The 12,388-nt window shown below is 38.1% G+C and overlaps 1 protein-coding gene across 3 annotated transcripts in view; it reads left to right on the forward strand.

Moving 5' to 3' along the window:
• The first annotated feature begins 1,210 nt into the window (after window positions 1–1,210).
• Window positions 1,211–12,388, forward strand: part of grik4 (glutamate receptor, ionotropic, kainate 4) — a 548,585-nt gene continuing 537,407 nt past the window's right edge. The window contains exon 1 of one of the 3 annotated variants that reach the window (XM_055196455.2): window positions 1,211–1,966. The gene's annotated coding sequence lies outside the window, so the exon portion shown is untranslated. Of the gene's footprint in view, window positions 1,967–2,988; window positions 3,150–12,388 lie in introns of those variants that run through there. The other 2 variants (XM_055196452.2, XM_055196453.2) reach the window with 2 other exon arrangements.

A 12,388-nucleotide genomic window follows, 5' to 3' on the forward strand; every position in this document is an offset into this window, starting at 1 on the left:
TAATAAAAGGATGAAGCCCATAAATATTAGAGACCTGGCGAACAGGCCCATACAGAATCAGCATTCTTTTTATAGCTGTGCAGTATTACTATTGGCATCAGTTATTATATAAAAATATTTGGACACGAAATGATACAATTGATCAAATGAAGTACTGCGAGGACCCGTGTAATAAGCCAAAATCTTTCATTCACAAACATGCAAGGTTGTGGGGCATACAGTATGAGTTCAGATTTGATGCAGGGCCAGCCCCTCACCTCCCCATTCCCCACCTCAGCCTTTTCTTCTGGAGTTCAAAGTGTGTCCCTCCATTGCACTGACGGATGCATGATTGGTACGCGAGACAAAAGGTCACAGAGCTTGACATCTATTCTCATTATCCAGCAACGTAAATCGACTCCGGGACTAAATGTCAGGAAAACGTGGATTAGATCTCGCCGAGATAGGGTGTGTAAAAGCTCGCCCAAGTCGTCATCCATTAAAGCCGTGTGCATGAAAGGCAGATCCGTTTCCTTTCTTTTTGCTCAGAATTTATCTTGCTATCAGATAACTACAATTATGCGTCCGTTTAGCGCAAACCTAAAGCTCTGGGTCCCACAGAGATTAGTTCTCACTTAGCAGAGCTGCAGCCTTGCTGATTCATAGGCTGTTCTACAGGGATGCTGACACACAAGCTATTGAACACCTGCACTACTGACTCAAGGTTTACAAAATGCATTAAATTTTAAATACATCATTAAGGGTGGGGGATGAATGAGAGGTCTCATTAATTATTGGTTGCAAATACTTGCAATGTCTGTAGATTTGCTGTTTGTTGTTAATGACTATGATTAATAATTCCCACTGCAGATGTGGATGTTATTGGAGATGTTATTGCACACTATTTATCTATTTATTTCAGAGTTTTAAAAAGAGAGATGCAAATGAAAGAGTTACTTTGATGTCATGTTAATGCTCAAATCTTTTTTCCTTGTGGTCTCTTGGTGAGAGTCGAGTAAATTAAACAGCACTCATCCACACTCATCCACTGCATCTTTCATCACCCATGCTGACAACCTGTTTCCTTAAAAATGAATTTCTGCTGACACTTACGTGATTCATTAGGGGCAAATTGTTATTCATCCGTGATCTACGTTGAGCTTAGTAACATTTGCAAATCGTCCATGTGGGGTATGAAAAAATGTGATTCATAAATTACTCACTGGCAGCAAACGGAGGGTACTTATGTCTAATGCAAATGATGTGAGCGCATTATGTTCATCCACACCTGAAGAGAAGCGCAGGGGATGCTTGGCTCCAACGCAACACGATGTCCGTGGCGGTGTTGAGAGAGTGAGAGTGGGCTGTTTTGTGAGGAGGAGGTTGACAGTCTGACTTCGTGTTTTTTTACATGTCGATCATTTGCAAAGCATTTTCACTACTACGACATGAATTGAGCAGAATGGGAGTGAAGCGCCGCGTAAAAGAGTGAAGGCAGTTTCAGTGCGGGTCCTGATGCTGAGGCAAGCAGAGAGCTATCGGGCTTTCAACAACCTTTTTCAAAGCTGCTCTTTTCAGGAAATGGGAAGAAAGTGAGAAAAGAGCTCGAAAGAGGTCCGACTTTGACTTATTTGACATGAGAGAGGATATCTGTTTCATACATTTCTGACTGGGATGCGGATTTTCCTCATTTTTCCTGACAGCGTGCGTTGGTCCGCATCGCTCGTATCGTACGGATATATACATGAGAAAAATTAAAATGAAGTGGCCTTCCGAAGTAGTTTTTGACGGGGCTAAGGTTTTATTTTTTCTTTAATCGTCTTCAACACCGTTGCACCGGGCACGAGGGAATTGATAGGGCACGCGCGCAGTGCTTATAAAACAACGGCTGTCCAATAAAGCTAATATCAACCCGAATTAAACACCAACTGAAGAAATAACACCTCTGGTTGTTTATACAGAAACAGAGACGTTAAAACGACGACAGGTAAGCTGATTTACATCATCGCTTCATGTAGTTGTTACAGTATATCATGCGTTTAGTTTATTCAACATGTGATTGTACTGTGACCAATGCAAAAACGACTGTATGGCAGTGTAAAATGCATTGTTGAATTTACATTTGTGTTTGTGTGGACACAGCGTACCATTTGTACTCAACAGAGCAGAGCAGCCTTGCCAGATCGGCTATAAATACGCTAAACTTGACTCGCCAGTAAATGTCATTTTTTCTCATTATAAACATGCACTACCCATAATTATTAAAGAGAGTTAACACGTTTTTAAATGTTCTGCATTAGTCCCAGCAACAACTGAGTCAATGCATGATTTGCATGACAATTAGATCATCCTTTGAAATTATTTATTACTCAAACGGTGCTGCTTTATTCACGTGCTATGCTGCACGTGTAGGTCTAAGATAAAACATAACTGAAGAATTTATATTGATCAACCCTTCATGTGATGCGGTTCACCAGAAACTTAAAATGCTTCCAAATAAGAACTTGAAAGCAAGTAAACCACTACACTTCATGTACTTTACAAGTGTGGCCTCATGCTATTAAATGTAAGACTTAATGAAAAACGTGTGTCTAATGTATTGCAGTTGATGCAACATGTGTCTTTAACTTTGCATTATATTTTGGTTCTGCTATTGCATCGATCAGTAAATGGTTAGAAAATGCTTCCAGGTGATATTAAATATTTGATAAAGTCTGTTAATAAGCGGCAGTCTTTGCTATAAGCGTTGGGGTTTTGGAAAGATGCGGCTTGGATGCGTGTCATCTTTGCACCCCCTGGTGGATAATGGCGCGCGAATCTGTGCTGTAGAAACCGTAGTCCGTTTCTGTTTTAATGTCACAGTTATCATTTGTTCACAGCGTGAGTCACAGCTCATTCATCACAAAACCTACAACAACATTTTCACAAAAGCGCAGTAATTCCTACAAGTTCTAATGCTTTGTGGTGTTATATTTTAAAGTCACCGTGGGTTTGTTGAACCTCTCGACTCGGTTCATTTCAGCGAATGTATTTGACGAACTCAAAGCATCGTGTGCTAGCAGACGGATGGTGTTGAAGGTTAATTATCGTCACCTGCTTTCTTCAGTATGTGGAGATCAGAGCGACGCTAACAGGTCTTTAATGAAGTCCTGTTTCCTCAAAGTTGGCAGGTACGACCTCCATTAAGTTCAGAGTGCTTTCAGTGCTGCTGTGGTAAAACTGGCTTCTCACGAGTCACAAAGCGAGTTTACTGATGATGACGCGCTCATGGGCCAATGCGTCCAAAGTCGTTTACTTACACCATACTCCAGGGCCGGAGTGGGACTCATTTTCAGCCCTGGAGTTTCATGCCTTAGACCGGCCCACTTTAGTTCACGCCTGACTATTAAAATAATATCTTTAAACCCTCAGTAGTATAAGTCTGCAGTAGTGCACTGTTCTCTGCAGCCTTGCAATTCACTGTATTTTTCAAATATAATTTCATATTCCGTGCAAATGCAGTAAACAATTATAATTTTTGCCATAATCATGCAGCCCTACCATAAGACCATAATATTACTAAAGTAAACTTATTCAAAAACTAAAGGAAACAAATGTGTTTGTGTTTTCCTCTATATTTATATTTCTAAAAAATGGTGAGTCTTGAGATTAACTGTTGGGTTGCTAACGTTTGGAAACCCCTGATATACAATACACAAGCAAGATTTATCAAGTGTGCATTTGAAACAAATGGAAAAAAGTATTTTAGTACAGATCATGTCTATTGCTAAATAACGTAGGCTAAGGTAGGCCTATACATTGTGTTAAAAAAAGAAAACATCATGGATATACTTTTGAAACTACTTTTTTTAAATAAACTAATGAGTTTTGCATCAAATAGATTTTTGTTCCTCTTGCAATAAACGATGAATAATGACTATTCATAGAGAATTCATCTATGACTTGGATAAAAAATATGTTTTGTAAATTCTTTTCCTTTTAGAGGCCAGCCCGTTTGTATTAAGACGCGCTCAAGTTTATTTAAAATATAATAGACGCGCGGCCGGCAAGCGCACTCAAAAGACGCGCTCAAGTTTATTTAAAATATAATAGACGCGCGGACGGCAAGCGCACTCAAAAGACGCGCTCAAGTTTATTTAAAATATAGACGCTCGGCCGGCAAGCGCACTCAAAAGACGCGCTCAAGTTTATTTTAAATAGACGCGCGGCAGGCAAGCGCACTCAATATAGACGCGTCTGAAACAAAACTCGTGTTCAAGTGAGCGCTTTGAAAACCAGAAGACAGCGGCACGTCCTGCGTTTCCCATGCGTTTTAGATGTCAATGAACCCTAATGCAAGAATTCTTCCAATAAGTGGTCGGGACTCGGGACACAATCAACTTGTGCATAAAGCGGCGGGGACATCTCTCACCCGCAAATACGGGTCATCTCGGTGGCATGACAACACCGGCCCTCGTGGCCAAAAAAACAGACCAGCCCACCGGGAATCCTCCCGGTTCTCCCTATGGCCAATCCGGGCCTGCCATACTCTATGCAAACATTAGTATGTACGAAACAAGTATTTAAAAGACAGTATACAATGCTTAAATATTAACCAACAAATGTACTTCTTCGTGGTTTATTTGTAATTGTTTGTAAACACCTGAGTAATTTATGTTCATGGTTGTCCTTGCATCACATGACGATCATACAGTGCAAACATGGCGGATGCACTACAAAAATGACTTTCTTACCTAGTATTTCTGTCTTGTTTTCAGTAAAAATATCTAAAAATTCTTAAATTAAGATGTATTTTCTTCATGAGCAAAATGGAAACTAAGGTTAGTCTTTATACAAAAAAACTAAACAAGAATTAAAATAAGCAAAAAAATCTGCCAATGGAATAAGAAAAAAATATTGAAATAAGATTACTTTTTTCATAAACACTTAATTCAAGACAAAAATTCTTATTCCATTGTCAGATTTCTTTTTTTTTTTGCTGGTTTTAAGCACAAATTGCTTAAATTTTATATTTTTTGTCTAAAAAGTAGACTTGTTTTTCTAGGTCATTTTGCTCATCAAGACAATACATCTTAATTTAAGAATTTTTAGATATTTGTACTGAAAACAAGACAAAAATACTAAGTAAGAAAGTCATTTTTTGCAGTGTGTAGTTGTCGAGGAATGTATGCATACTGCACGCACACAAACTACGTACTGTTTTAGAAAATAATTAATTTAATCCAGTATGTACTGTCACAGTATACGATTCGGACCAAAGAGCACTTTAAAACAGGATTTTTTGATGACTTGCACGCAAGTCAGCTTTAATAATGAGGCATTTGCTAGTTATTAATATAGTGGTGTCATTTTAGTATTTCTACAAATAGGTCTTAAAAAATAGTCCTAACTCTTGGTTCTGTAACAGTTTTGGCTCTATAAACAAGATTTTTTTGGCCAAAATTTCTTTATTTGTTTACCATTTAATTTTTACTTTTTCATCTTTCCATAATATATACAAATATAAATCCACAACAGTGATAAAATTTGCAGACTAAAATCTTATCCATGCAATAAACATGCTTCATTGGGTTTATCCACTACAGACTTCTTTTAGTGTACTTTATTTATTTCATTACTGAAATAAAAAAGCTATAACCAGCATAACCCTACGGAAAAATCCAGGTTAGGGTCTCCCAGCTTGGTTTTAACTGGTGATGCTGGGGTAGCAAGCTGGTCTAGCTGTGTTTTGGTCACTTTTTAAGCTTGTCTAGCTGGACTATAGCTGGTCAGGCTGAAAGAGCTGGCACATCTATCCCAGTTAAAGAGGGGGTACAATTCCGAGCTCGGAGCCCTTCCCTCGGAAAGCACGCCAAATATGCTTCATTTCATTCCCTATTGATTACATGTTAAAGGGGACTTATCATGAAAATCAGACTTTTTCCATGTTTAAGTGCTATAACTGGGTACCCATTGTTTCTATAAACCTAGACAATTTGACCAGTAACTTAGTTTTGGTAAACCATTCTCTGCAAGCATGTGAAACATTAGTTTATTAAAATTTGGCTCCCCTTGTGATGTCAGAAGGGGATAATAACAATTTTAACATGCTATAATAAATTATCTAGATCTTGACATATGTACTCTGGAGACACCAAAGATTTGTTAGACATCTTTAAAAAGTCTTGTGAAATGCCCCCTTTAATGCGAACTTGTGAAATACTGTTAAAGGGGGGGTTTAATGGTATTTCAAGCATTCTGACTTATTAACGCAGTTATAGAGTTGTTTCCTCATGCTAAACGTAGGCAAAGTGTCAAAACCGCAGTTGGGCGTGTTTCAGAGTATTTCTGTGCCGAATGCACTTCGCCAGGGTTCGTACTAGTTTCGGCTAGTTTTTTTCGATTCCGGTTCTAACTGACGTTTCAGTGGTTTTCGATACGTATCACTTCTTTATATGGGCTTCCGCCGGAAAACTTCCCCCGGAAAACCCCACCCAGCCGTCAGTCAGCGGGAGACGCGAGAGCTTGCTAACAGCTTATCACGCCACTCAGCTTTGTTTAATTTCAAAAGTCAACAATGGCACAACAAGAAGTGTGTTTTTGGATGTAAGGAGAAGACATCCAGCCTTATGGAAACAATGGATATAGTTTATTATCCGGATTAGCAGCGGAGTTTTGCGTGTGTGTTTGATGCTGTGGATTTTCAGAACCGGGTCATGACGAGTTACACGTGGTAAGTAAGACTTCTGTCTTATGTTGGAAATAGGCGCGTGTATATTATATAAATGACACGAACATGTAGTGAATCATAAGTTAAAACAGTGTTGTATAGTGTTGCATGACTCGTACTCGCTCCTCCTGCGGTAGTAACTCCTCCTTCTTCATTTTTTCGTACGTTATCGGAAAGATTCGGTAAAGCTAATCTTTCTTTTATAAATCTGATTAAACTAAAGACTCTTCAGAGATATAAAGGATGTCATACTACTCTATAGGTACTCCAGATTAACATCAGAAATGCAGAAACAGCGTGTGTTACGTGAGCTTTAAATAAAGACACAAACTGTAAAATAACTTGCGGCAGATTTTAATTTACAAACAAGTTTCTCCTGTTTGCATTGCTGTAGTTCAGTTAAATCCTCGACATGTACTCCAAGTATGACTAAAGGTTGCTACAGCTAGTGCTTCTTGAACTGGTACTGCATTTGCATTTGCAGAAAGCTGTTTCACCATAGACTGAATTTGCACAGCAACTGAACAAACAAGATTAAAAGGGCACACAAAGGCCCACAGAAGTTTGGAGACTAGGTGCCTGCCTGAGAGAATATATGTATATGCACCTGACAGAAAACAGAGTAAGATGCATGATCTCATTGAAGGCCTGATCACTTGATGGATAGGTCACGAAGAAGCACAAGTCTGTGTTGTAGCGAAGGTTAACCAACATTGCTGTGACAATTTGTCAGTATCCATGAAAGCAGTCTCCACAGATTTCAGACAAGGGCATCATTCAGCACTTTCAGTGATAAGGGACCCTCACAGGACATGTTGTGAGAAACCCAAGAGAGCAACTCTTCACGAATTCAACATCGGCCCATTTTTCTAGTTACTGAAAAACCTTTTTGTACAGTAAAAGGATTGGTTAACAACAGATAGAGATACGATACAAAAAGTGTATTTTAGTAGACAAATATTGTAGACGTGATATGTTGTTTTTATTATAAATAGCAAACTATTAATACAAACTGCAATAATGAAGTTAAATATAAAGAAGCACTTAGAATTATATGGTTATGAAAACACATTTGGACTTCAAGCAACTAAAAGCCTATTGAAGGATCCATACATCAGTCAATGAGCAGAATGTAATGTCAGAGAGCATGAGATATCCATATCTATCCTCCGTATCTGTTATTGATCTTGTGGTCAGTAGTGTTTAAGTGAATTTTTCAGACCTCTCTTCCACATCAGCCCTGCACACTGCAGTCAGTATATCATAGTTAATAATTATTGGCACAAATCAGGTTAGTCCCAGTGCAGCGCTGAAAATGGCACCGGCCGTATTATTTTTCAGTGGGCTTGCACAAAGTATAATCTTTTGCTGTTATTATCCAGTGTGGCTTTTGCACTTATGTTAGTCATATAGCACAGGGTTATTAAAGTGTGCCACTGTGAACTTCTTGGGCAATGTTTGATTTATGCTAATTGCATTTAGCTAGATGGTATTTGCAGCCATTTGATTTTAGTATTTTTGCTGTTATGCACATTGTGAATGTCATCCACCCTTTGAAAACGCCTTTTATGTTGCCCTGAAAGTGTCAGCTGTCAGAAGCATCTCCAGTTTTCTTTCAAGGCCATTTGAGGTCACACCAACCAAGTTGTTTTTTGTGCATATTTTAGATATTTCATCAATGTTGAGTGGTGCCTTTAACTCTTTCCCTGCCAGCATTTTCAAAAAAGCGCCAGCATTTCTTATGATTTTCACAAAATTTTTATGCCTTCTACAAAAAATAATTTAAAGTCGGTGTGCACGATTTTTGAAAAACTCTTTGGATAAGGGAGTCGGGCTGAGTACCAAAACACACTTGTAGCAAATCAGCAGTAAGGGGCGTATCTACTAACCGACATAGTGGGTTGCGTATGTGTGGTGTGGGTCTATCAAAAGAAGGTCCAGGTTCTAATGGGGTAGGGGCGTGTTTGTGTTGGTGATTTCAAATGTCAACATTGGCTTTCAGAGATCGTGCACCCCTCCTTTAAATATATAAACATACAATATATCAAATTAAAAAACAGATCCCCTGCTTTTAAACAAAAACCCTGTTTCATCCTATCCATTCATATCTTCTTATCACCTCTTATGGGTTTCTTCAAAAACACAAAATTTGGAAAAAAATTGAGATAATTGCAGTTTTCTAAAAGACTTCAATTAGAGATCACATTCAGAGCGATAATCAAAATATCCATAGGGGCAGTTTCCTGGAAAGGGATTAGCTTAAGCCAAGACTAGGCCTTAGTTAAATTAGGATATTAAGGTAATTTTTAAAAACATAATTTATAAATAAACATTACTGGTGTGCATCTTCAGACATTTAGATATTTTAAGATATTTTAGAGCAAGTTGTTTTCGGTCAAGACAACACTAACATTTAAGTTAGTCTGGGACTAGTTTTAAGCCCTGTCTGGGAAACCGCTCCATATAGTATTTACTGCATTAAACCTTAAGGGCTGGGCAATTTTTTTTTTCGATTATTCGATTAACAGTTTTTTTTACGTGGTCGATTTAAAATCGATTCTCAAAAATCAGAATAGATTTTTTTCTTTCATATTTATTTCCGCAAACATTGAACGTAAGATTAACATTAATCTAATTACTAGTGTTCTTCACTAGATGTCACCCTCTTTTTTGCCTTGCACAATGTTACCAAGAAGCGAGAGGCAAGCCTGTCATTCATTTATTTAGTGCTTAAAAGGGCGGTTTCAGGTGCTTCATCGATGTTGATGTCACCTTCACATAAAAAGTCAGAGGTATGGACGCATTTTAGATTTCGCAAGTAAGACGACGACGGTAGTGTTGTGGCATTTAATTTCTTTTTAATAATTCCCCACTTGTAATCTGCTATTCACTGTTCATTTTTATTAATATAGTATTTGTATTAAATCTATATTCATTGAGTTGAATCGAGAATCGAGTGTAAGAAAAGACTCGAGAACCGGAATCGAAAATTGAATCAAGATCGAATCGATAGCTTGTGAATCGAAATCGAATAGATATGGAACATCTGAATCGATACCCAGCCCTATAAACCATAGATGATTTAGTGTTTTATAAGAAACCATAAGAAATATGGATTGCCGTAAAAACTCGTCATTGGCAAGGAAGCGTTTTTTTAATGGCGGGGAAAGAGTTAATTGCATCACATTTGTACTGTTTTTGAAAGTGCCATTCTCATGAAATTCATGCAAATCAGACACTTTGTGTCACTTCGGTAAAGAAAGTAAAACAGTATCTTATGACACATAGTTTAGTTTTAAAAATATAGTCTGACTGCCGCCTAATATTTCAGACTTCACAAATGTGCATCTGTCAGTGGCATAGAAAGCGTCCAAGGCTCCTCTCAAGATTAGCATATTCCCTGTAGGGATTTATAACCTTATGTGACTGGTGACTGAAATATCGTAAATGATCTAATGTGCTTGCTTTAGCAACTCACTAAACTGCATTAGTTAAGCACATCCATCTTCTTGAAGTTATTGAAGACTCAGGGACAACTAAAACTGTTGTGGTTTAAAAGATGTGCGTTTGTGTTTGACGGCTTCTAATTGACTGATAAATTAACGATATGCGTTTTTAAAATCACCTTCCAAGGTTTTATGATGCGCAAAACAACCCAACGACTGGTCTTATTTAATGCCTGAGGACTAAATTCATCAATCATGGTAACACCCTATTTATTTCCCTTCATATCTTACAAGGGCATTTCTTTGAACAGCTCTCATTTAAATGTTGTTTATGCAGCATCCTGTCGTGACATTTTTTAAATCAAATTGCACCGTCATGGTCAGCGGGGGACAAAACTCAGTGGTCCAAAACATTGTCTTCTTGTTTCTGATTTAGGAAAATGCTTGGCAATTATGTTACTAAATGTTAAGTGGTGCTAAATGTTATTTTTGGAAGCGGCTGCATAAAGGAGGCTCTGTAAACTTGGATTTCATTTTCCATGTTCTGTTTCATTGATTTCCCAGTTTATCAGACCTGAAAATTAGTATTGTCACAAGCAATTTTCTCACACTACTCCCTGATTGTCTCCCTTAGCCCAAAAGCTATCAAAACCCCAAATATTACATTTGAACTGTATGAGGCTGTATTGATATTTTTTGACATTAATATGATCGAAATCATTTCTATTGTTTATCTTCTACATGAAATCAGGACGTTATCTCTATATGCTTCCTCAGTTCAACAGTTATTCCTTTCCTCTGGCAGTCTGAAGGGTTAGGTGCAGTTTGCTGGAGACAAATGGTACACATTTTACAGGTAGATCTTTGCACCTACTCTGATTTGTTTCATCGCTAATGGGGGCTGAAGTGCCAAAGCCCCAGGTCATTTGCTTTTGGAGTGGCAGGCTGAGCAAGACCAGCCAGCAGCGCCTCGTAACTGCTGTAAAAAAATCTTCAGCTCAGCTGAGTTTCTTAAGGGCTGGGTTTTCTTGAAGACTTCCACTGTACCTCACCTTATTACCATACAGGGCCTCTACAGATACAATCTTCAATACCCGCAGGGTGCTAAATGCTACACAGAGGTGACTGCTGAATTTTCTTAATTGGCCGCCCAGGCAAAGCGGTACGAAGCTACCTGGGTGTTTGACAGAGGCCATGGAAAAACGGAGATCCCTTGTGGAAGGCTAGATTGTCCTAGCTCCTCTTTAATCATGTCGTTCAGGATTGTCGATAAGAGATGTTCTGAGATTAAAGTTCAAGGAGGACTGCCTTCTGGATTTACTCTGCATGTTAGGGATGACTGAATCTGTATTCAGTAAGCAGGCGCATGAGGTTACAAAGGATTGGACCTAAACCCCTTCTCTATACTTTGTATGCTACTTCGCACGCTTTTTGATGTTAAAATCAGGCTGTAGTTTTAGCAATGCAGTGCAAGGAGCAGGTGACAATTCTCATCTACATTAACGTGTCTGTTGTAATGTCCCCTAAAGCACCAATTTGCTGTAGAGCTTTAGTTGTGCCACAGGACCGTCTCTTGGTTGGCCTCTGGAGTTTAACTATTTAAAAGTAAAACTGCAGTGTTGTTTGTGTTCAGATTTTTTGTGGAAATCACCAAATGCCCACAATTAGAGGCAAATTGGTGAACGTTTATCAAAGTCACGATCGCAGATGTGTTGTCGATGTCTGCGACAGGTGTTTTGACTGAAAATTGCATCAGTGATGATCTACAGCAGTGGTATTTTAATATTTTAAGACCCCCCACCGCCCTATAAATTGGCTCATGTACCCTTTTATCGACAAACCAAAGTTGTGTACCAAGAATAATAATTATTTTAGTATATTAAAGTAAGGATTACTAGCTGAAAAAGCTTATGTTTATTTGTCTTGAGATTTATAGCAGTAATAGAGCTTAAATAGATCAGAGCTCAATCTGACATTATTATGAATTGTAGTCATTAAGAAATATCAGTGAATGCAGACATTTAATATACATTGATCTGCAAGTAAGCAAACCTTTTATCACAAGAACTTATTATACTATCAAAACATTTGACTTCAGTATACTAAAATCTCTACTGAAGTTACTGATAATTCAAGTGTGCAAATAAGTAAAAATATATTCAAAATATTAAAGGATTAGTCCATTTTCTTGAATTAAAAAATCCAGATAATTTACTCACCACCATGTCATCCAAAATGTTGATGTCTTTCTTTG

This window comes from Misgurnus anguillicaudatus, chromosome 24 (genome assembly GCF_027580225.2).
Source record: "Misgurnus anguillicaudatus chromosome 24, ASM2758022v2, whole genome shotgun sequence".
NCBI classification, from domain to species: Eukaryota; Metazoa; Chordata; class Actinopteri; order Cypriniformes; family Cobitidae; genus Misgurnus; species Misgurnus anguillicaudatus.